Raw genomic sequence first — 23915 nt, forward strand, 5'->3', positions numbered from 1 at the left:
AATCCCTGGAGAAAGGACAGTCTCTTCAACAAATGGTGCTGGGAAAATTGGATCTCCACACACAGAAGTATAAGACATTTACCTTACATCTTACACAAAAGTCAACTCAAAGTAGATCAATGATCTACATCTATGACCTGATACCATCAAATTACTAGAGGAAAACAATGTGGAAATTCTGCACATTAACATAGGCAAAGAACTCTTGGAAAAAAACCCATAAGCACTGGCAATCAAAACTCATAGACAGATGGGATTACATCAAGCTAAGAAGCCTTTGCGATATAAAATAAAAACTTGACACAGTGAAGACACAACCAACAGAATGAAAGAAAATATTTGTGAACTATGAAACTGATAGTTAATTTTCAGAATCTATAAAGAGCTCAAAATCTCAACAACAATAAAACAAGATACAGTTAAGAAATTGGTAAAGGACATGAACAGGCATTTTTTCAAAGGAGGAAATATAACAACAAATGAAAAAAATGCTCAGGATCAGTAGCCATCAGAAAAATTTAAATAAAAACCACATTAGGTTTTTCCTCACCCAGTTACAATGTTAATAATCCAAAAATCAGAAAAATAATAAATGCTGGTGAGGACGCAGGGACGTTACCTTAATACGCTTTTGGTGGTAATGTAAACTAGCACAATCGTATTGAAGACAATAGGGAGATTACTCAGAAATCTGAAAACAGATCTATCATATGATCCAGTCATGCATCTCCTGGGAATTTACCCAAATGAAATGAAATCATCATATAAATGAACCTTATGTTCATTGCAGATGAATTCACAAATAGCTAACACATGGAATCCACCCAGATATCCATCAATTGATGACTCTATGAAGAAAACATGTGGGCCACAGATGTTCTGCAGCAGGTTAAACTGGCATCTGCAGTGCTGGCATCCCATATGAGCACCCATTCAAGTCCTTGATGCTCCACTTCTGATCCAGCTCCTTCCTAATGCACATGGCCAAATAGTTAAAAATGTCCTGTGTTCTTGGCATCTAGAACCCATGTGGGAGACTTGTAAGAAACTTCTGGCTCCATTCTGGCCCAGCCTTGGCTTCTGTGGCCATTTGAGGAGTGAACCAACAGAAGGAAGATATCTCTCTCTCTCTCTCTCTCTCTCTCACCCTTTATAATTCTGCCTTTCAAATAAATAAATAAATCTTCAAAAAGATTTTTTAGTACATGTACATGATTGCATACTACTCAGCCTTAAAAATTAATGAAATCCTGCTTTTTGAAAGAAATGGATGCAACTAGAAACATTATGCTTAGTGAAATCAGCCAGTATCCCAAAAACAGATACATGGTTTCTCTAATATATTGTAGTTATTATAAAGCATGAAAGATGTATAGGAATGAAATGGACATCTTACAATTTGATGTATTTAGCCTTTGTTCATACTTCTGTGGAACTATGGTCTTTCTACCTTATTATTGTTAGTGGTATATTAAATCTGTGAATATACAATGGATTGAAATTGTGCTTTTGCAAAGATTAAATAAAAAAAGAACGGAAGGAGGAGCATTGGTTGATGGAGAGAAGGAAGGGAGTGAAGTATGGTTATCTCACTAATTGTACCTCAGAAATATATTAAATCTGTTCTTTTTACATTAATGAAAATCAAAAAGAATTGAAAAAATATTTTGAAATAATGAAGGGAAAATTTTAAAATTATACTGAATACATAGAAAAAGACAGAATAGGAAATCAAATTAGTCTTTCCATCATATTTGTGAAATGTAGAATCCCCTTGTAATCTTCAGTGGTTAGGATTAAAGTCTAATGATTATTTACTATTATGTATGCTTGTGAGTCCCAGAAAGAAGACTTTAAACTTGTTTAGGCATTTTTGTGTCATCTAGTGACAGAAAATAACAAAGCTAAAGGTCTTTATTCACTCACCCATGTGTCTGTATCTATCCATTAATCACTACCTAAACTTCCAGTAAGTCAAAATGTTTTCAGAGTAGATAAGGAAGAGGTATATACTTCTTTAAATTTCTATTTCTCCACCATTTGTGGAAAACAAATGAGAAATGACTGTTGCTGCACTTAGAGGGATAAGGCATAATTCCAGATCTGTAAGCCTCTAAACCCCATGCTCAAATGCATTATGTACAATAGTTTCTCTCTGGAGAAGAAAAGAAAAGCATTTTTGACCTTCACATGCTACTTAAACTCCCTGGGTCTAGTTTCTTTTTGCAAAACAAAAAAATTATAGTTTCTGCCTTACAGTGTTATTGGTATACCTGCCAAGTCCAAAATTATTAGCCATTAATTTTATTACCACAATTCAAATTCATGATTTATCCAATTATAGTCATAGTCTCATTCAACAGAATGAGATTGCCAAAGCTCAAGGACCAGGAACTCTGGTGTCAGTGGACAGAACAGGGATGTCTCAGCACAAGAGTAATGAGATGGAATTGGCTTTCCCTTTCCTATTTTGTTCTGTGTGGACCTTCAGTGGTTTGTACAACACTAGCCCACAATAATGATGGTGAATCTTTACGCATACTGATCCAAATGTTAGGCACTTCTGGAAATACCCTCAGATATACTTGGAAATAATGCTTCACCACCTCCCTGAGCATCCTTTACTCAAAAAATTAATCAGAATCACTAAGTGAAGAGCTCTGGTCCCTAGCATTGAAAGTGTTGCCAAATTGTGTTGGTACCTCCCTAAACATGTTAAAGACCATGGAAGAAAGATTAACAGTCACATTGACAATAAAGTTTGGCGTTCTACTCTTACAAGATAGAAAGCAGCCTGCAGAACCATGAACATTTCAGAAGTTACATCTCAGGATTTGGAGGCTTTGGAGGATAAAGTCACACAGTTTTGTCAGGGTCAGATCATCATTGTTTAGTAAGCAATTTGGTGAAGTATTCAAGTTTTCTTTTATCTTTAGAACATATAACCCAGTGCCAGATTACTGTTTGATTTAACAGATGTATTAATATTGATATATGGGCATTTAAAAAGTTTATTGCTCTTTTGTTTATGTTCTTATGTTTATACTCTTATGTTTCTTGCATGTCAGGAAAATTCATCTCTTTTGTGATACATAGAAATGCTTTAAAAATTGTGATTTACATTCAATTCTAAGTCCCCCTCTCCTTTAGCCTATTTGCTAGGAAAGTCATTTTTCACATCATCAGAAATTAGTTTGGAGTTTTCTAATATTTATAAGGAAAAATAATTTGGGGTTAATAGTAATGGGTAGAAACAGAAATAATAGTGTATTTGAGAAATATTCATGAGGCAGAGCTATTAGGCTTATTTAGGGCTAAGGGGAAAAGAAGTGTCAAAGATGCCTATTAAAGAATCAATACAATTTTACTAAATATTCATCCACATATATACACATATTAATGTTAAACCAAATGAAAAACAAAATATTTAAATTATTGCATACTCTATAAAATATTTATCTGTTAAGATTTATTTATTTTGGGTTTTCTTTAATTTTCATATATTTTTAAATGTATTTAAGTTATACAAGTTTCATGTAGTTCATATATAAGGTTTAAGGAACATAGTGATACTTCTCACACCACCATCTCTCCCACCCATTGTTCAAACCTTCTTCCTCCTCCCTCTCCTATTCCTACTCTTAGTTTTTACAAAGATCTGCTTTCAATTTACTTAATCACCATAAGGTTAATCCTACACTAATAAAAGAGTTCAACAAATAGTATGGAGAGCAAAAAAAAAAAAAACCTAGAAGAGATAAGGGCTGTAAACAATCATCAAATCTTATAATGCCCTTTTCACTCTAATACATTACATTTTAGGTACTCTATTAGTTATGTCAGATCAGGGAAAACATATGGTATCTCTCTTACTGGGATTGACTTGTTTCACTAAATAATGGTTTTCAGTTGCATCCAGTTTGTTGCAAATGACAGATTTTGATTTTTTAAATAGCTGAATAGTATTCCATAGTGTATATATACAATGATTTCTTTATCCAGTCAATGGTTGATGGACATTTGATTGGGTAATTTGGTTTGAACATTTACAGCATTGTGAACTGAGCTGCAATGAACATGGGGTTACAGATAACTCTTTCTTATACTGACTTCTCTTTTGGGTAAATTCCCAGCAGTAGGATGGCTGAGTCATATCCTAGGTCTATATTCAGGCTTCCAAGGTGTCTCCACACTGTCTACCACAGTGTTTGAACCAGCTTATATTCCCACCAACAGTCGACCAGGGTACCTTTTGCCCCACATCTTCACCAGCATTTGTCATTTGCTGATTTCTGTATGACATCCATTCTAACTGATGTGATGTGAAACCTCATTGTGGTTTTGATTTGCATTTCCCTGATGGCTAGTGATCCTGAACATTTTTTAAGTATATGTTGGCCATTTGAATTTTCTCTCTTGGAAAATGCCTGCTAAAGCCCTTTGCCCATTTCTCAAGTGTATTTTTTGTTGTTGTTGTTGAATCTCTCAAACACTTTATACAGCCTTGGTATTAGCCCTTTGTCAACTGTGTAATTTGAAAATATTTTCTTCAATTCTGTCAGTTGCCTCTTTACATTGCTGAATTTTTTTTTCAATGTAAAGCTTCTCAGCTTGAAGTAATCCCGTTGTCAATTTTGGTTTTGATTTCCTCTGCTTCTGGGGATATTTTCCAAAAAAGTCTTTGCCTATATTAAAGGCTTGCAAAGTTTATCCAAGTTTGTTCTATAATAATTTGATAGTATTCGGTCATAGATAGGTCTTTGATCCATTTGAGTGGATTTTTGTGTAAGGTGTAAGTAGGGTTCTAGTTTCATTCTTAAACATGTGGAAATCTAGCTTTACCAGCACCATTTGATGAAGAGACTGTCCTTGCTCCAGGGATTGATTTTAGCTCCTTTGTCAAAAATAAGTTGGTTGTGGATGCATGGATTAATCGAGTTTCTGTGCTGTTCCATTGGTCTACTCATATTTTTTTTTTTGCCAGTTCCAGGTTTTTTGATTATAACTGCCCTGTAGTATGTCTTGAAATCTGACATCATAATGCCTCCAACTTTGGTTTTATGTATAAGATTGCATTAGCTTTTCAGGGTGTCTAATGTTTCCATATGATTTTAGTATCATTTTTTTTCTACATTAGAGAAGAATGTCATTGGTATTTTGATTGGGATCTCATTGAATCTGTAATTTGCTTTTGGTAGAATGGACATTCTGATGATATTGATTCTTCCAATCCATGAACATAGAAAATGTTTCAATTTTTTGTGTCTTCTTCTATTTTATTCATTTTTTAAAAAGTTTCATCATATAATCGCTCACATCCTTGGTTAAATTTATTCCAAGGCATTTAAATTATTTTGTGTCTCTTTGAATGGGAGTGAACTTAAGACGTCTTTCTCAGCCATGACATTATTTTTCTATACAAAGGCTATTGACTTCTGTGTGTTAATTTTATATACTGCCACTTTTAAAAAAATATTTATTTTATTCATTTGAAAGACAGAGTTACAGAGAGAGGTAGAGAGAGAGGTCTTCCATCCACTGGTTCACTCCTCAATTGGCTACAATGGCCAGAGCTGTGCTGATCCAAAGCCAGGAGCCAGGAGATTCTTTCAAGTCTCCCACGTGGGTGCAGGGGCCCAAGGACTTGGGCCATCTTCTACTTCTATTCCAGGTCATAGCAGAGAGATGGATCAGAGGTGGAGCAGCCAGGTCTCGAACTGGCACCCATATGGTATGCCAGCACTTCAGAACAGGGTGTTAACTGACTGAGCCATAGCACTGGACCCTTGATTTTTTTTTCTTGCCTATTGGATGTAGCTAATACATCCAGGGCTATATTGAATAGCAATGGTGAGAGTGAGCATCCTTGTTTGGTTCTGTATCTTAGGGGGAATGCTTCCAGCATTTCCCCATTCATTAGGATGCTGGCTGTGGGTTTGTCATAAATTGCCTTGACTATCTTAAGGAATGTTCCTTCTATACACAATTGGCTTAGGGTTTTCATCATGAAATGATGTTGTATTTTATCAAATGCTTTCTCTGTCACTGTTAAGATAATCTCTTTTTTTTGTTCTTCAGTTTGTTAATGTGATTGATCACATTGATTTGTGAATGTTGAACCTTCCTTGCATATCAGCCTTTAGTTCTACTTGGTTCAGGTGAATGATCTTTCTGATGTGTTCTTGGATTTGATCAGCTAGTATGTTTTGAGGATTTTTGTGTCTATGTTCATCAGGGATGTCTGTAGTTCTCCTCTGTTATATCTTTTTCTGATTATGAAATAAGGTGATACTGGCTTCATAAAAGGAGTTTGAGAGGATTACATCCCTTTCAAATGTTTTGAATAGCTTGAGAAGAATTAAACGCTGTTCTTTAAACATCTGGTAGAATTCAGCAGTGAAGCCAACTGGTCCTGGACTTTTCTTTGTTGTGAGGGTCTTTATTATGGATTGAATCTCAATGTTGGTTATTATTCTGTTAGATTTTCTATGTCCACATGACTCAATTTTGGTAAATTGCATGTGTCCAGGAATCTATCCAAGTCTTCTATATTTTCCAATTTGCTGGCATATAACATTTTGTAGTTAATTCCTGATGATTCTTTTTATTTCTGTGGTGTTTGTTGTTACACCCCCTTTTTCACTTCTGATTCCATTGATTTGTGTCTTCTCCTTTGTTTTGGTTAGTTGGGCCAATGGTGTGTGTATCAATTTTGTTTACTTTTTTCAAAAAATATGTTCTTCATTTCCCATCCACAGAGAAAGTAGAGATGTTCCCAGAGCCAGCTACCTGAGGGTGCTCCTCCTTGGCATACTGAGCATTGGAACCTGTAATATGTTGAGAGGCTGGGGGCACCTCACAATCCTGTATGGGTGCTTAGCCCCCAGCCAGACTAAAAGTCTGTGGGGAACATGGATTTTTCCCTCTGGTAACATCCCTGGCTCACAAGCACATACAAGTACTGCTACATCCACGCTGTTGTCAAAATGGCTCCTTCCACCAGGTGCCTTGGTTGGGGTAAGGGAGAAAGAAATGTCCTTTGTCTTCACTGTGTTAGATGGTACCCTGCTCCTATTAGGACCCCAGGATGGAATCAAAGACAGTGTGGTCTGCCAGGCTCTCCCTCTGGCAATATCACAAGAGGCATAGGCTGCTGCATGCAGGCTGCTCTCACCTCACTCTCCAAAGCTGGCAGTGTCCTGTTGCTCCTGGTTGTGGGATCCTATATTGTGTTTGTACTCATTGCTGTATCTTCTGCACTATCTCATAGTGTCACTCTTACATCTGTAGAATTTCAACTGCAGTTTTGTCTCCAACTCTCTCCTGGGAATGCAATCCCTCCATTTTTTTCTGCTATTTTGTCCTTGCCTAAAGCAGTACATCTCTTTTCATTTCAGCTGTCTTGCAATCCTACAAGTTATGAGGATAGTACCTTTGCAATATCCCCACTGTATTGTGCCTACAACTTCCAGCATTTTGTGGGCATTTTAAAGGGTGATATACAAAAGCATTTTCAGTAAGATTAATTTCTTATTGACTATATAAGGATAAAAAAAGAGAATAAATGTTTCCATACTTTAGATTTCTAGCCAGTATTTAAGTCCCTCCATCTCCAAAATGGAGACGACTTTTCTCTGAGAAATTGTAAGAGATGCCACACAACTAGGAATTAAATATAATCTACAGCAAGGAGCTACTTTGTGACGAACACTACTCTCTGCTACTGGCAATGGGAGGAATATGCCAGGTGAAATCCTGAAACAGAAACCAAATCATGAAATTATGTGGGGTGTTTCTTAAGTGATAAATAAGACAATTTCAGAGGCATGAATGATGAAAATGTATATGAATTCCTATATCTGAAATTAGTTGCCATTGTGCCTTTGGTAATCAAATACATGAACTGTGTAGCTAACAGGCAGCTGCTGTTAGATTTTTGCAGTGTTTTGAGAAATACACTCATCTACATTTAAGCTTAAGGAAATTTCAACTAAGAATCCCAGTTGCAGTCCACAGCTGCCCACATTAAGCATGGACAAGCTGCCACAATGACCATCTAGTTCACTTTATTCATTGATGGTTACTTATGCAGCCCTTCCTTATATAGTCTGAGAACTCAGTATGACTGAAATCATAGAACAACAGGAACCTGGCGGATCCCTTTTTCCAGAAGAATTAAAGGAATTATAATTTTTCTGGTTCAGACTGTCTATTATTTGTTAGAGAACATTTAGGTTCTAAACCCATCACCATTGAATTGTAGAATTCAATGACACTGAGTTATTTAGACATAGTCAATAAACTTGTTACTATTTCTCTCCTCAAGCATGCCTTCTAATTATTCAGATCTGTCATATTTCCATGAATTGTTGTTCATCTATTACCTGGAAATCTGATTTTTATAATCACAACTTTCTTTCTGTCTAAATAATGGCATCAATTAGAATAAGTATCTCAGATACATTTTTGTTGAATTCAAGATAGTTTGTCCATCTCAGTTATATTCAGCAACATGAATTTTTACCACCTGTTACACATATATGTTGTGCATATTTCCACTTAACACTTCCTTAACACTAATGTTCATAATCAAGCAAATAGTATTTTTCCTTACGGTTTGATTTTAACTCTGAGAATTTGAATCAAATTCATATTTTACTTAAAAAGAATTTTGCATATTTTTTCAAAATTCTAATTTGAATGACACACTTAGAATTCTGACTAATCCATGTTCTCTAGCATTTTCTATAAAAAGCAATAGGAAAGGAAATAAAAGAGTTGCAAACAAACTGGAAGCTAAATGCATATACTCTGGAAAACATAAGAAGAAATACTTGGAATCATTGAAAGTTAACCATCTTGAGTTTCAGTATGAAAATTTATTTATTATGCCTACAAATGTAAACAAAGTAAATATGAATCACAATATCTATGAATTACAGATTGATTAAAGGCACGTGATAATTTAGCATGCTCTCTGAATTCCAAACACATAGAGAAACATAGTGATGGTTGGATCCCTTGTACATAGTGTAATTTTTCAATGAATAAAATCACATACAAATTATACCACAAGATGGAAATATATGTATATAGCTAATTGTGAATATTTTGACACTTAAACTCCTGCATTTTTGCTATAATTCATAATGATGCATGAATAACATGATCTAAAGCTATCCAAATAATAATAAATCTAATCATATAACTCTTATTTTTTATAGTTCTAACACCATTTATTGACCGATACTGTGTGAATGATAAAATGTTTCATTAATATAAACCCAGTTACATAAAAAATGACTATGAATAGAAAGCATCTGCAAAGGAAGCTGTCAGTTTAACAATAGATTCTGGTTATGATGTATTATCATACTGTATGCCCATAATTATATTATATTTTCCATGACTCATAATTTATCTATATTTAAATAATAATATTTTTAAAGTACAAGGTAGTAATTTCAACATTTTCTTTGTTTTCTAACTGAGGTTGATGCTTCTCTGGCTTACACCTACATTTCAGAATCTATATATTGTATTAATAATTTATAAATGCATTTCTGGACATAAAATTATGACATGTCTACTTTAATAATAAATGCAAATATTTTATTTTGTTGCTCTTCTTGACAAATGCAAACTGTGAAACAGTACCCTGTGTGGTTAGAATTTTTTCCAATGTCAGCTGTGCATTGGGAGAGCACTAACACTTGGCAGCCATGAGATATTTCACTGACTCAGCTGGGCAGATGGAAGTCATTCAGGACAGACCCTAAGTACATACTGTTTATGTTTTATATTTCTCAACAACTAGACATGCTTTTATAACTTATTAACATACTCAGAAATCTATACTGTATGAAACCCCTTTATTTGTGTTTTTATTTCATGATCACTTTGAAGCCCTTATAGGATCCAAAAGTTACAACTAATGTGCTTGCTTCCCTTCAGAAATATCTACAAGTAAAGGAGCTCAAATATTCATAAAATGAAATTATCTCCATAAAATGATCTTGCCATCTCAAGAACATTATATATCACTAGACAGGCCTATTTTTAATAAGATGGGATACTCGAGTCCTACTTCTCTGAAGGTGTCTTTCACTCTACAAATCAGGCTGTTCCCACTCAGAGGTGGAAACACCACTGTTGAGGTTTTGAAGGTTAAAGAGCTGGAGGCATAGGTGGCTGGGAGGCTCCCAGAACTGTAACCAGGCTGCTGTCGCTTCTCTCTTCTCTCCCATCACCTCTTGTCTTGAAAATAACTTTTTTACTCCAAAGAAGTGGCAAGGGCAGTAGCCATCAGTGCTTCACTCCCTCTTAGCTCTCTCACCTGGGAGGGATCCCAGGGGAAGTCTCAGCCACCTGGATGCAACCCCATGCATCCCTTTTACACCTGGGCCACCCCCATGATAGGCGAGATCGCCACCACCAAGTTCATCATCTCCATGTTCCTCCACACCAAGAGGCTCATGATCAAGTGATAGCTGCAGACCTTCAGTCACAGCCTGCAGGAGACGTGGGCAGAGCATTACACACTCCACTGGCTCCCAGAGAAGCTGTGCAAGGGATCACGTTACATCATATTCCTGTGAGCATCAACCAGAAACTGGACCCTCTGATTGCACTGAGCAGTCAAGAGCTATTCAGGCTTCTCCCTGAACACTAACTTGCACTCTGGGCTGATGCCTATGAAGTGTCCTACAGAGTAGGACAGGATGGCTCCACCAGCATGCTATAGGAAGTCTCACCAACAGGAGGAAGCACTCAGAACAGCACCAAGGTGCAAATGGTAGACAGAAGAATCTGCTCAAAGGAGGGTTCTCTTAAGTAGAAAAAAAACCTTCTAAAAATTATAAGATAATGCCTATCAGGCTAAGATATAGGCTATGGAAAGATGTCTTATAATGGATGGACAAATTTGATTTTTGCTTTGGGTGAGCTTTCTTGAGGATACATTATGGAACTTAAAACATGTCACAGCTTTGAAGATCTTGCACAAAATAGAATGGTAAAATAATTTTAAGTGTCAAAAGCCATGGTTTGTACAGTCCATTTCAATGACTTAGTAGCCTTTGAGACCAAGTAAATGATCATTTTATTTCCTAGGGAGTGAAGTCCTATGTTTCAGTTTCTCCAAGGCATTAAACCTAAAGTTTTATATCAGTCACTTTATGAAAATCAATATTTCAATGAATCTTTCTCTGCAGTATATCTTGCAGATAAGTTTTCACTATTAATGCTTGAAAATTAGCATTAATTTTTGGTATCTCAATAGGAAATATAAATGTCTTTAAAATGGTAGTACTGGGAATTTTATGACAAGACTTTTAGCTAGCACTTAAATATCTATAAATGTACACAAATACAGACCAGTAAGCATGACCTGGGGAAATGGTCAGCTCTTGTTTTTTTTTTTTTTTTTTTTTTTTTTTTTTGCCTTGAAAGTAGCAAGTGACCAGAATCTTCCATGGCCACAGGATTTAAAAAAAAAAAAAAAGACTCTTTAGAAAATACCAGGCACCAGCCAGCTCTCTGTATATTTCTTAGTTTGTAGTTTTCTAAGACTGAATAAACAACTTAATTTTAGAAAGTGTAGGTCTGGTTTGTAACTCTCCTTGGACTTAATTATTTAAAAGTCTTTTCCACAAATCACCATCTATTTCATTAACTTTGTTAGTCATGTTTTGTTGTGTAAATTAGGAACTGGTATAAATTTGTACAGATTGTGGCAAAGTTGTACAGATTTCTATATTTTGGATTTTGGATGAGCAATTTTTCTTCTCTCTATAATAGTTTCTTTTTTTTTTTTTTTTGACAGGCAGAGTGGACAGTGAGAGAGAGAGACAGAGAGAAAGGTCTTCCTTTGCCGCTGGTTCACCCTCCAATGGCCGCCGCTGCAGCCGGCACACCACGCTGATCCGATGGCAGGAGCCAGGAGCCAGGTGCTTTTCCTGGTCTCCCAGGGGGTGCAGGGCCCAAGCACCTGGGCCATCCTCCATTGCACTCCCTGGCCACAGCAGAGGGCTGGCCTGGAAGAGGGGCAACCAGGACAGAATCCGGTGCCCTTACCGGGACTAGAACCCGGTGTGCCGGCGCCGCTAGCGGAGGATTATCCTAGTGAGCCGCGGCGCCGGCCTCTATAATAGTTTCTTATAGTGGCATTGAAAATAAATGCTTTAGAAAATGTCAGGAAATATATAACTCTGTATGTGTTTTGAATATGTCATTTTCTAAAATGTATTGGTAGATGAAAAATATGCTGTGATTTATTAAAGTCAGATATTCTAACATTCAATTCTGCTTTTCCAATTTAAGCTGATAAGACTGAGTCTCATCTGGAAGAAGACTGAATTATGAAAGTACACACTCAAGAGAGGAAGAATATATTATTCACATTATTATTTACAGGAAGGTGCATCAGATATGTAAATGATTTCATAACATATGTATTCTGTGTATGCAACGTATGATTTCTAAGGCTAATAGGTCTATTTTATCTTTCATCTGGATTCTATGTGGTGCATTTTTGGTTAAATATTCAAATAACAGAAGTTGTGCAGAATATATATGTATTTATACATTATTATAAATATATCAATTTGTGATACTATCTGGACCAAAAGTAACTCCTAAACTAGTAGTAAAAATCAATTAAAATCTATGTTTTCAATATTTTCTCATAGTGTAAATCTAGAATTTTATTTAAATAATTTTACTTAACAAGTTTACTTAAATATTCTTAGAGGCCAACATTATGGTATAGTAAGATAAGTCACTGCTTGTGATGCCAGTATCCCATATCAGAGCATTGGTTCAAGTCCCAGTTGCTTTACTTCTGATCCACTTTGGCTAGTGTTCCTGGGAAGTGTTATGGGTCATGGAGGGGAGGGTGGTTACCTGAGCAAGCTCCATGTGTGCTTTTCCTCAGCTTAGCATAGAAATAAAAACATGGGAAACAATTTGCAAATAAGATGCAAAATCTTTATTTAGTTTGCAAAGCAACAGTAAAGCATCTAGCCCAACAGGAGACCAGATGGAATGCCAGAGCAGGACAATGGCTTTCAGGAAGTGCCCAGGGTTTTTATGGCATTACTGCATTTTAATTGGGTCAATCTATGGGGATGCCCATTGGACAGGGGCTTCACATAGTCTATGTTGATTGAACTGGGGCCACCCAAGGAGATAGTGGGGGTCTCATGAAGTCAGCCAGATTCCCCTTAGGGGCTCAGGCCTCTCCTGTACTAGCTCTGGGTAGAGGATTGACATTGTGGTTAGAACTACAGGCTCACATACACTGAACAGGAGGTTATCATGGGGGAGATGCCAGCAGGTAAAACAAGCTTTCCAGCCACAGCTTGCAGCCTGCTTGCACATTTGCAACCTGATTATGTCAGAAATTCTTTCTGTGTCTAAGAGGCCCACAGGCACTTGTCCCCCTCCCCAGATATCCTCAGGAAGGCAGCAAATTATGGCCCAAGTACTTGGCCCCTAGCCACCCTCATTGAAGACTCATATGGAGTCTCTGGATACTAGGTTCAGCCTGGTCCAATCTCAGATGTTGGGAGCATTTGGGAAATAAACCACTAGATGGAAAATCTGCCTCTACCTTTCAGAAAAATATATACATTTAAAAAATAAATATTTAATTTTTAATATTTTTCAGTGGGAATTTTGTATAGAATATTGTTTTTTAAGATTTTTTAAAAGATTTTATTAATTTATTTGAGAGGTAGAATTACAGACAGTGAGAGGGAGAGACAGAGAGAAAGGTCTTCCTCCCGTTGGTTCACTCTCCAAATGGTTGCAATGGCTGGAGCTGCACTGATCTGAAGCCAAGAACCAGATACTTCTTCCTGGTCTCCCACGTGGGTGCAGGAGCCCAAAGACTTGGGCCATCTTCTACTGCATTTCCAGGCCATAGAAGAGAGCTGGATTGGAAGAGGAGCAGCCAGGACTAGAATCGGTGCCCAATGAGATGCCAGTGCCACAGGCAGAGGATTATCCTATTGTACTATGGCGCCAGTCCCCTAGAATATTCTGAGCCCTTATTTCATTTTGCTGTACTCTCAGCATTCTTTGAGTTAGCCATTGAGTGTGAAATGAGCTATTGTATAATGGTAACACTGAAGACTGGGCAGCAGAATACTCTGGAACTTATAATTGCTCATGATAAATGGACAACAAGGACTAACACCTTGTTAGTGACTACTGCTGTCCCTCGCCCTGTCCTGGATGACACCAACTGTGACCACGGGGTTTCTGTGATTGGTTGACACACTGTGATCCCAGTCATCAGAATAGCTGGTGCTATTGACATTACTTCCCACAAGCAACTGAGAGCAGGTGATAAAATTAAGAAGAACTTTTTGGGGAGGTGAGAAAAATAGGAGCACGGACACATAGGCACAACCTCAGATAGGCACATCTGCACATACAACAGAAAAGCAGCCCAGAGCTGCTGCATAGGCCTGCATCAAGTTAGGGATACTAGTGTTGCTTCTATCATACTAGAACTAAAAACACTCCAGGTCTTAGAAACCCAAATAAATTGATGATATACCTCTTAGAGTTGGAAGGGTTTTACTGTCAGCACATTTATAAGGCCTTCTCTGATTACTATTTTCTGTTTCTCACATTTTCTTCCCAAGACATTTGCCTGTAGAGATAATTCCATTTAGAAATGTCCTCTCCCTTTAAGTGTGTTTTGTTTATGGCCCTGCAAAAGCACTCATAATATAGATGAAAACTAACTCATTTCCTAAACTCTGGATTATTTATAGCTACCACTGAATAGTATATTCAAGATTTGGATATGTTATATGATGTGTGAAAACTTAAAATTAAAATTACAATTAAAAAACACACATGTTTCTCATGAAAATCTGAGAACTGTTAAAAGCATAAAACTGTAATGCATTCCACTGCATGTAATCATTCTATATTTATTTTGGAACACTGAATTATCTATTTTCATTCTATATGATCACCACATAATAGATAATTTGCTAGTGTTTACAAGAGAGGTACAACACTTTAACATATTTTTAAAGTCTTGATAACACAATGAACATAAATATTTAATGTAAAACTGTATGATTTTCTTAAAAGCTTGGTAGCATTTTCAAATAATTTCTATTAATGATTTTTTGAGAGAATTAGAAGAATGTGCATTTATGTGCATGTAGGTCCTCATGTATATGTATCTTTCTTAAAGTTAAGCAAATTATATTTGAGAGTAAAATGGATTTATACCACTGCAATTCATGTTTTGTGGTATGTTGACAAAATATGATATCAATGTTTATCTCACATTAAATTTTTAAAGTACATGGTAAGAACACTGAGAATTTATTTCTAGGAGATTATAATATAATTCTCTAGAGTTCTCATGCTGTTCACCAGATCTCTAAACTGATTAACCTTACAGAATTAAAACTTTATACATAGACCAGGCATTTGGTGGAGCAGTTAAGATGCCACATGAGAGGCTCACATCCCTTATTGGAGGGTCTGGGTTTGAGCCCTGGCTCTGCACTAAATTCTGGAGTCATGCTAATACATGTTTGGAGGCAGCAGGTGATGGTTGAAGTTGTAGGTCTGTCACCACAGGGGAAACTTGGATTGAGTCCCTGGCTCCTGTTTTGACTTGGCCTAGCCCTAGGTATTGTGGTAATTTGGATAATAAACTAAAAGGATAAATTTCTGTCACTGCCTTTCAAATCAATAATGATTAAAAACAATTTCTACCCTTTCTACATCATTCAATCCTATCCCAGTAACCAATGTTCTGCACTGTTTCTATGTACAGCATTTGGATCCTAAAAATTCTACATATAATCAAGACCATAAAGCAATTTAAACATTTTTTTCTATATCTGGTTTATACTCCAGATTCATCTGTGCTGTAGCAAATGGCTAAATAATTTTCTCTCAATAGCATTCCATTATAAAATATTTGATTCTCCATTTCTTTATTTATAATATTTCTTCATCCATCAGAGATTACTTAGAGTGTTTTTTCCTTTCTTGGTTACTGTAAAAACACTGCAATAAACATGGGAGCACAGATATCTCTACCAGGTGATGACTGACTGATTTCTTTGCATATACACCCAGTAGAGTAATTGATGAGTCCTATAGTTATTCTATTTTTACTTTTTGAGGAACTTTCATATTGTCTTCATACTGGCTGTACCCATGTACATTTCCACTAATTATATAGATGGGTTCTTATTTATCCACATCGCTGACTACACTTGTCATCTCCTATCCTTTTGACAAAAGGCACTGTAAAAGAAGGTGAAATATTATTGTATATTTGACTTGCATTTACCTGGTATGTTAGTGATATTGAGCATCTTTCTATATATCTGCTGCATTGCAAGAAAATGGTTCTCTACTTATATATGTACTTTGCTATAACTTTATTTTCTATAACAAAAGATGCCAGAAGGTAATTATAATAGCATTATTTATTAAAACCCTTGCATATTTGTTTTTCCAGAAACTGGTTTGCAGCTCAGAAAAGAATAAAATATTTTTAAATAAAGATTGTTATTTGCTTTCTGCATATTTACAGATATTCCAAGTTTTGTGCTGTTATTTGTCTCTAGTTTCACTTGTAATCACCAGATGATATATTTTATATTATTCAAACCTTTGAAATATTGAATACTTTTCTTCTAAAAAATTATGACTTAAGTCATTTCCAGACAGCATTCCATGTATACCTGGTAAGAAATATTTAACTCACCAAGAAAATAATGACTATGCCATACATTCTGAGTGTTCCTCCCACATAAGGTCTTGATGTGATTAACAGGTGACTTGTTAGTCTTACAGACAATTAAGTCATGCATTAATGAGTTAAGGTTTAGACTGTGGTAAGGGAGTTCTTATTCTATAAGCTTACATAATATATAACTTTAAAATATATAAGATATTTCCTGTGTACTTCTTAGTTATTTTTATTTTTATTTCATCATACTATATCTTTTTATAAAAGGCACTTATTGTATAAATTAATGTAAAGTAGCCAAATCCAGCTATATAGCAGCTTCAGAAACAGACCTGACCAAAAAGTTCCCAGTAACCAGGCATGATCCAATTGTAGTGGTTATTTGTATCTCACGAATATCAGAACTTGTTTCAGGAGCTGGCTATAAAAGAGAAGATGGCCCAAGTCCTTGGGCCCCTGCAACTGCATGGAGACCTGCTAAAAGGTCCTGGCTCCTGGCTTCAAATTGGTGCAGCTCTGGCAATTGTGGCCATCCAAGGAGTCAGTGGATGGAAGACCTCACTCTCTCTGCTTCTGCCTCTCTGTACTGTGCCTTTCAAATAAATAAATAAATCTCCAAAAAGTAATAGAAATACAAAGTAAACAATAGTAATATTTATGGAAAAATGGCAGGGTCAAGTTGTTACATATCAATAGTAACCTTGAATGTAAATGACTTCAACTCTCCAGTTAAAAGATTCAGACTGGCTGAATTGATTAAAAAACAAGAGCTCTTTATTTGCTGCTTAAAACGAACACATATCACCAACAATATATACACAGAGACTGAAAAGTTATTCCATGCTAACAGAAAACAAAAAGAGCGGGTCAAGCCATCCTAATATCAGACAAAATAGACTTTAACGCAAAAATTGTTAAAAGAGACAAAGACGGCAGTATGTAATGATTAACAGATCAGTTCAACAGGAAGATGTCACTATATTAAATGTATGAACCCAATTACATCATACCTGGCAATTTTTTTCTTTTTTTTTGACTTTTATTTAATGAATATAACTTTCCAAAGTACAGCTTATAGATTACAATGGCTTCCCCCCCATAACGTCCCTCCCACCCGCAACATTCCCCTTTCCTGCTCCCTCTCCCCTTCCATTCACATCAAGATTCATTTTCCTTTCTCTTTATATACAGATCAGTTTAGCATACATTAAGTAAAGATTTCAACAGTTTACTCCCACACAGAAACATAAAGTGAAAAATACTGTTTGAGTACTAGTTATAGCATTAAATCTCAATCTACAGCACACTAAGGACAAAGATCCTACATGAGGAGTAAGTGCACAGTGACTCCTGTTGTTGACTTAACAAATTGACACTCTTGTTTATGGCATCAGTAATCACCCTAGGCTCTTGTCATGAGCTGCCAAGGCTATGGAAGCCCCCTGAGTTCACTGAATCTGATCATATTTAGATAAGGCCATGGTCAAAGTGGAAGTTCTCTCCTCCCTTCAGAGAAAGGTACCTCCTTCTTTGACGACCTGTTCTTTCCACTGGGATCTCACTCGCAGAGATCTTTCATTTAGTTTTTTTTTTTTTCTCCCCCAGAGTGTCTTGGCTTTCCATGCCTGAAATACTCTCATGGGCTTTTCAGCTGGATCCAAATGCCTTAAGGGCTGATTCTGAGGCCAGAGTGCTCTTTAGGACATCTGCCATTCTATGGGTCTGCTGTGTATCTCACTTCCCATGTTGGATCATTCTCTCCATTTTTTATTCTATCAGCTAGTATTTGCAGACACTAGTCTTGTTTATGTGATCCCTTTGGCTCTTAGTCCTATCATTATGACCAATTGTGAACAGAAATTGATCACTGGGACTAGTGAGATGGCATTGGTACATGCCACCTTGATGGGATTGAATTGGAATCCCCTGGTATGTTTCTAACTCTACCGTTTGAAGTAAGTCAGCTTGAGCATGTCCCGAATTGCACATCTCTTCCCTCTCTTATTCCCACTCTCATATTTAACAGCGATCAATTTTCAGTTAAGTTTCAGCACCTCATCCTGGTTAGAAGGGCTCACATTCAGAAATCTACCAACAATAGATGCTAGAGAGGATGTGGGTAAAAAGGGACACTAACCCACTGTTGGTGGGAATGCAAATGGGTTAAGCCACTATGGAAGTCTGTCTGGAGATTCCTCAGAAACCTGGATATTCAGAATTCTTATATAAATATACAGCAAGGACACTCAACATATTAATCTTAAATATAATTAATAAAATTTTGAGTAAAACCAGCCAATTTCATTTCGAGTTAGTCTTTCCAATTCAGGGAAGCAACAAAAGCAGGCTGTTTCTTCTAGAGTTATTCATCCCAGAGGCAACAAAGAACAAAGAGAAAAAAGAACAAACATCTGCTGAGTTTGACTAAAAAATACAGTGACCCTATTACACTTGGCAAGTAAAAGTAGCCTAATGACTAAAACAATATCTCAATATTGGGAGAATAACTCTGTATCCTATTATGACCCACAGACTCTTGACCTTAGGCTAATAACATTTTCAATCATCTTTTGTGCAACTGTAAAGTGATAATAAGGGCAGGACAATTTATTTTCTAGTACACATAAAATCAACAGTATGTACTAATAAAGGATTTTAATCATACTGTTTTTTTGAACATCAGGTTCTACTTACATTTTACTTAAAGTGGCCACATAATTTATCATTTTCACTGCAACTATTTTAAGAATGAAAGAGATAAATGATAGTAATTACGTTGGAATTACAGGCATAAATTAGGACTGATTGAGGAATACCACACCAATTAGTATTGTCAGCAGAGAGATTTTATTTCTTTGTATCTTCAAGATCTATGGTGATCTAGTGGCTAATTACTTAATCACTATGAAATACTAATATAATAATTAATAGCTCTCACTGTGATCAGCTATTTGTACTCTGCAATTAAATATATGAGAATAATATTATTGGATGCCTTGCATTTCTAAAATTGTAGGGGCCTCAGACTGCATATGTCAACTCAAGTTGCACTTGAGTAATCTCCAATCTATAGATTAAGAAGTATGTCTGAGTTAGCACAGCTTTTAAATGGTGGAGTTGGGTCTTGAACCCAGGAAACGAAACTCCCAAACTCAGTGTTCTTTCTCCTACATCATGGACAGTCTCTTACTTGTTTCTTTGACCTTAAATCTACTAGAAAGTATTCCCTATACTGATTAAAAAAAAAAAAAAACACCACCACAGAAATCTGTGTTAAAACATTTTGTATTTACAATCTTTGCAAAGTTGCTTTCTATGTTTGGGAACTCAAACTCATGAGGATTTGATCAAAGTTCTGCCACCATGGTCAAGTGAAACTTCAATATTTATAGTGATTAAATTGGACTATTGGTTGATGAAAAGAAGTAAGTGTATTCACTGTAAAGTGGACTTGACTTTTCAAATTTATTGGCTCTGGGTAAACTATTTTACCTAGCCTGATTGTTACAACAGATGAATGCTGTTGAATGCTGAGTACATTGCCCATGAAGTGGTCCTACCAGTGGGATCTTATCAAGGTCAAGGAAACCAGCAGAATGGATATTGTTAGGGATACCTGGACACTGAATCCACTTCTTCCTCCCCAGGTGCAGATACTGACTTGATATTTAGAGTTCCGTTCAAGAACTAGGATGACCATGTATATGTCAACAAGGGCTTAACAGAAGTGCAAAAATTATTTGCAACCACCTGAAGAGAGATGGAAATTAAAAAAAAAAAACTGTAGGAGGAAATGCTTGCACAGTAAGCAATGGGCTTTCCAGACCAGTGAGTCCCTACTACTGACAGCAGGTTCTCATGGCAGGAGGGAGACTAGAAAAATTATGTTAGGAGTATTATTGGGTTGAACCTTAAGGAATTACATAATTCAAATTATTTTGACCCACAAAAAAGTCAAATTCATGTGTTTCAACTAAATACCTATTTCAGCTCCATGACCTGGATGGTTAATTTTATCCTGCAAAATTTGTTTCCTGCAAAATTTTAACCCAATTGAAACACATCTATTTCTTGTCAGTTTCCAGTGCAATGAATGGATGATACAGACATGTCCAAGTAACAAAGCAGTGCAAATGACTGGATATGTTCTTGGCCCATTTCTTTCATTTAGTCTTACACATTCCCTTTAACATTTCATTGACCTAATGGAAATAAAGGCCAGTTGCCTAAAACTCTACCTCATCATCATCTTTTTGTCTCAGTTCTTTTAGATTGTCCTTAAATATTTTTATTCTATGCTCTGAAAATCCTTCAGGAATACAAATTTAAAGCTAAGTATTTATTTGATGTGTAACATGTTGACTGGAAGACAATGTGTATATGCATTGTAGTATTACACATTACATTGCTATAAAAGTGTTTCTGCCAGATAAAATACAGGGCACTCTAATACTGCCTGGAATGTGATCAAGCTAATTTTATCTTTTTAAATATTTATTTATTTATTTATTTGAAAGCCAGAATTACAGAGGAGACCCAGAGGAGAGAGGGTGGAAGGGAAAGGGAGAGTAAGAAAGAGAAAAGGAGAGGGAGAGGGAGAGAAAAAGGGATAATCTTCCACACACTTGTTCACACTGCAGATGGTGGCATAACCTCCTCTGCCACAGTGATGGCCTCTCAAACTAAAATTGATGTTGTTTAACTGAAATTCAAATTTAACCAAGGGTTCCATCCTTCCTTCTAAAGCTTACTACTTTATTCAAATGACATATAAAAGCTTCTCTAATTAACCAAAGTAATGATGACAAACTGCTGCCAATACCGTATCATTATTGTTATTCCTCCCTTGTAACCAAGTGTGTGAGGTTACTTTGATGCTGTGTAAAGTTTCACTTCCATAAACCAATTAACTATCTGAGCAATTAATTATTCTTACTATGGTGTAGTACATATATGCTTAGGCTTTAAAGTACTTCACTTATAACTCTATCCTTTCACATCATCTTTGTAACAATCTCTGAAAAGAAAAATTTCCCTTGTCAGCTGTGGCTATTACTAATGCTCAAACAGTGGTTCTTTTTTCTTTTTTTTTTTTTTTTTTTTGACAGGCAGAGTTAGACAGTGAGAAAGAGAGACAGAGAAAAAGGTCTTCCTTCCGTTGCTTCACCCTCCAAATGGCCGCTACAGCCGGTGTGCTGCACCAATCTGAAGGCAGGAGCCAGGTGCTTTCTCTTGGTCTCTCATGGGGTGCAGGACCCAAGCACTTGGGCCATCCTCCACTTCCTTCCTGGGCCACAGCAGAGAGCTGGACTGGAAGAGGAGCAACCGGGACAGAATCTGTTGCCCCCACAGGGACTAGAACCTGGAGTGCCGGTGCCACAGGTGGAGGATTAGCCTAGTGAGCCATGGCACCAGCCAAACAGTGGTTCTTAATCAAAAGAAAAGTAAGATCACTGCTCCCAAAATAATTAATTACTAATTTACCTTTCCTCAAATCCCAGAGATGAAGAACCATGACTTTTAAGGACAATATTTCCTGTGTGATGAAGAATTAGACTTATCACACCTTTTGACAAAGTAATTTCATTTCTAAGAATTTCTTCAAAGGAACCAAAAGCACCAACTACATACTGATCACCTTGCATATATTTTAAGTTAGAATTCCTTAAATCTATTTCTCAACAATTTTTAATAATAGAATTCATTGTCATTGCTTAAAGATTGATTCATTTATTTGAAAGAGTTACACAGAAAGAAGGAGATGAAGACAGAATGAGAGAGAGTGAGAGAGAAAGAGAGAGAGAGACAGAAAGAAAGAGAGAGAGAGAGAGAGGTCTTCTATCCATTGGTTCACTCCCCAGTTGGCTATAATGGCTGAGGATTTGCCAACATGAAACCAGGAGCCAGGCACTTCTTCTGTGTCTCCTACATGGGTGCACAGGCCCAAGAACTTTGGCCATCCTCTACTATTTTACCAGGCCACAGCAGAGAGCTAGATCAGAAGTGGAGCAGCCAGGAATTGAACTGGTGCCCATGTGGGATGCCGGCACTGCAGGTGGCCACTTTAACCAGTAAACCACAAACACGATCCCCCTTCATTTTTATTAAAATCAATTAACTTTTTAAAAATGCATTTGTTTAAATTTTAATAATATAAGGAGAACAGATTTCTTGTATTTTCATGCATAATTCTAAGAACATAAGCCTAATTCCAACCCTCTTTTCCCCTGCTCAACTCCTCCCTTTTGTTTTCTTTATTTTTTAAATTTTTGCAAAAATGTAATTTTAGTGCACTCTATAATCACAGGCTTAATGCATCACTAAACATAATATCCAGTAAGTAAGAAATATCAACTTTTATCCTTTCATTATACACCCATATAGTTCTCTCTCTCATTAATACAGTTAAATGTGTGGTTTGCTTCCTCAGTTGGAATATTCATTTCCTTGCTTCCTTATTGAAAATTGAGTTACAGAGTTCTATTTTTTTCTCAAGATCATTTTTTTTTTGACAGGCAGAATGGACAGTGAGAGAGAGAGACAGAGAGAAAGGTCTTCCTTTGCCATTGGTTCACCCTCCAATGGCCACTGTGGCCAGCGCGCTGTGGCCGGCGCACCGCACTGATCCAAAGGCAGGAGCCAGGTACATATCCTGGTCTCCCATGGGGTGCAGGGCCCAAGCACTTGGGCCATCCTCCAATGCACTCCTGGGCCACAGCAGAGAGCTGGCCTGGAAGAGGGGCAATTGGGACAGAATCCGGTGCCCCGACCAGGACTAGAACCTGGTGTGCCGGCGCCACAAGGCAGAGGATTAGCCTAGTGAGCCACAGCGCCGGCCTCTCAAGATCATTTTAAAAATGTTAATTATTTTGAGTTAAAATGATATTATCTGTACCACATTCTTCAGATATACTCTATGGTGGCAGAATTTTACCATTCAGGTTACACCAGAATGTTGAGTGAATTGTAGGAAGATAAAATATATGAATCTCATTTGTATTAACACATGTCAGCAATTAACAGGCAGCACCATAAAGAAAAAAAATCAACAATCATAGCAGCATTTATTTCAAAAGATTAATGTAGAAATGAACAAATTGCATGTAGTCAGCAGTACATAAGTAAATGCCTACCTTAGGATATCTGGGAAATTTTACTTGCTTCTCTATTG

General features: G+C 36.6%; 1 long non-coding RNA gene across 1 annotated transcript in view; it reads left to right on the top strand.

Moving 5' to 3' along the window:
- LOC127489148 (uncharacterized) overlaps positions 1-18495 on the top strand; it is a 30872-nt gene extending 12377 nt beyond the window's left edge. The window contains exons 2-3 of the long non-coding RNA XR_011381638.1: positions 12322-12418; positions 16511-18495. This is a non-coding gene — a long non-coding RNA (uncharacterized lncRNA). The remainder of the gene's footprint in view (positions 1-12321; positions 12419-16510) is intronic.
- The last annotated feature ends 5420 nt before the right edge of the window (positions 18496-23915 follow it).

Source organism: Oryctolagus cuniculus, chromosome 13 (genome assembly GCF_964237555.1).
Source record: "Oryctolagus cuniculus chromosome 13, mOryCun1.1, whole genome shotgun sequence".
Lineage (NCBI taxonomy): Eukaryota > Metazoa > Chordata > Mammalia > Lagomorpha > Leporidae > Oryctolagus > Oryctolagus cuniculus.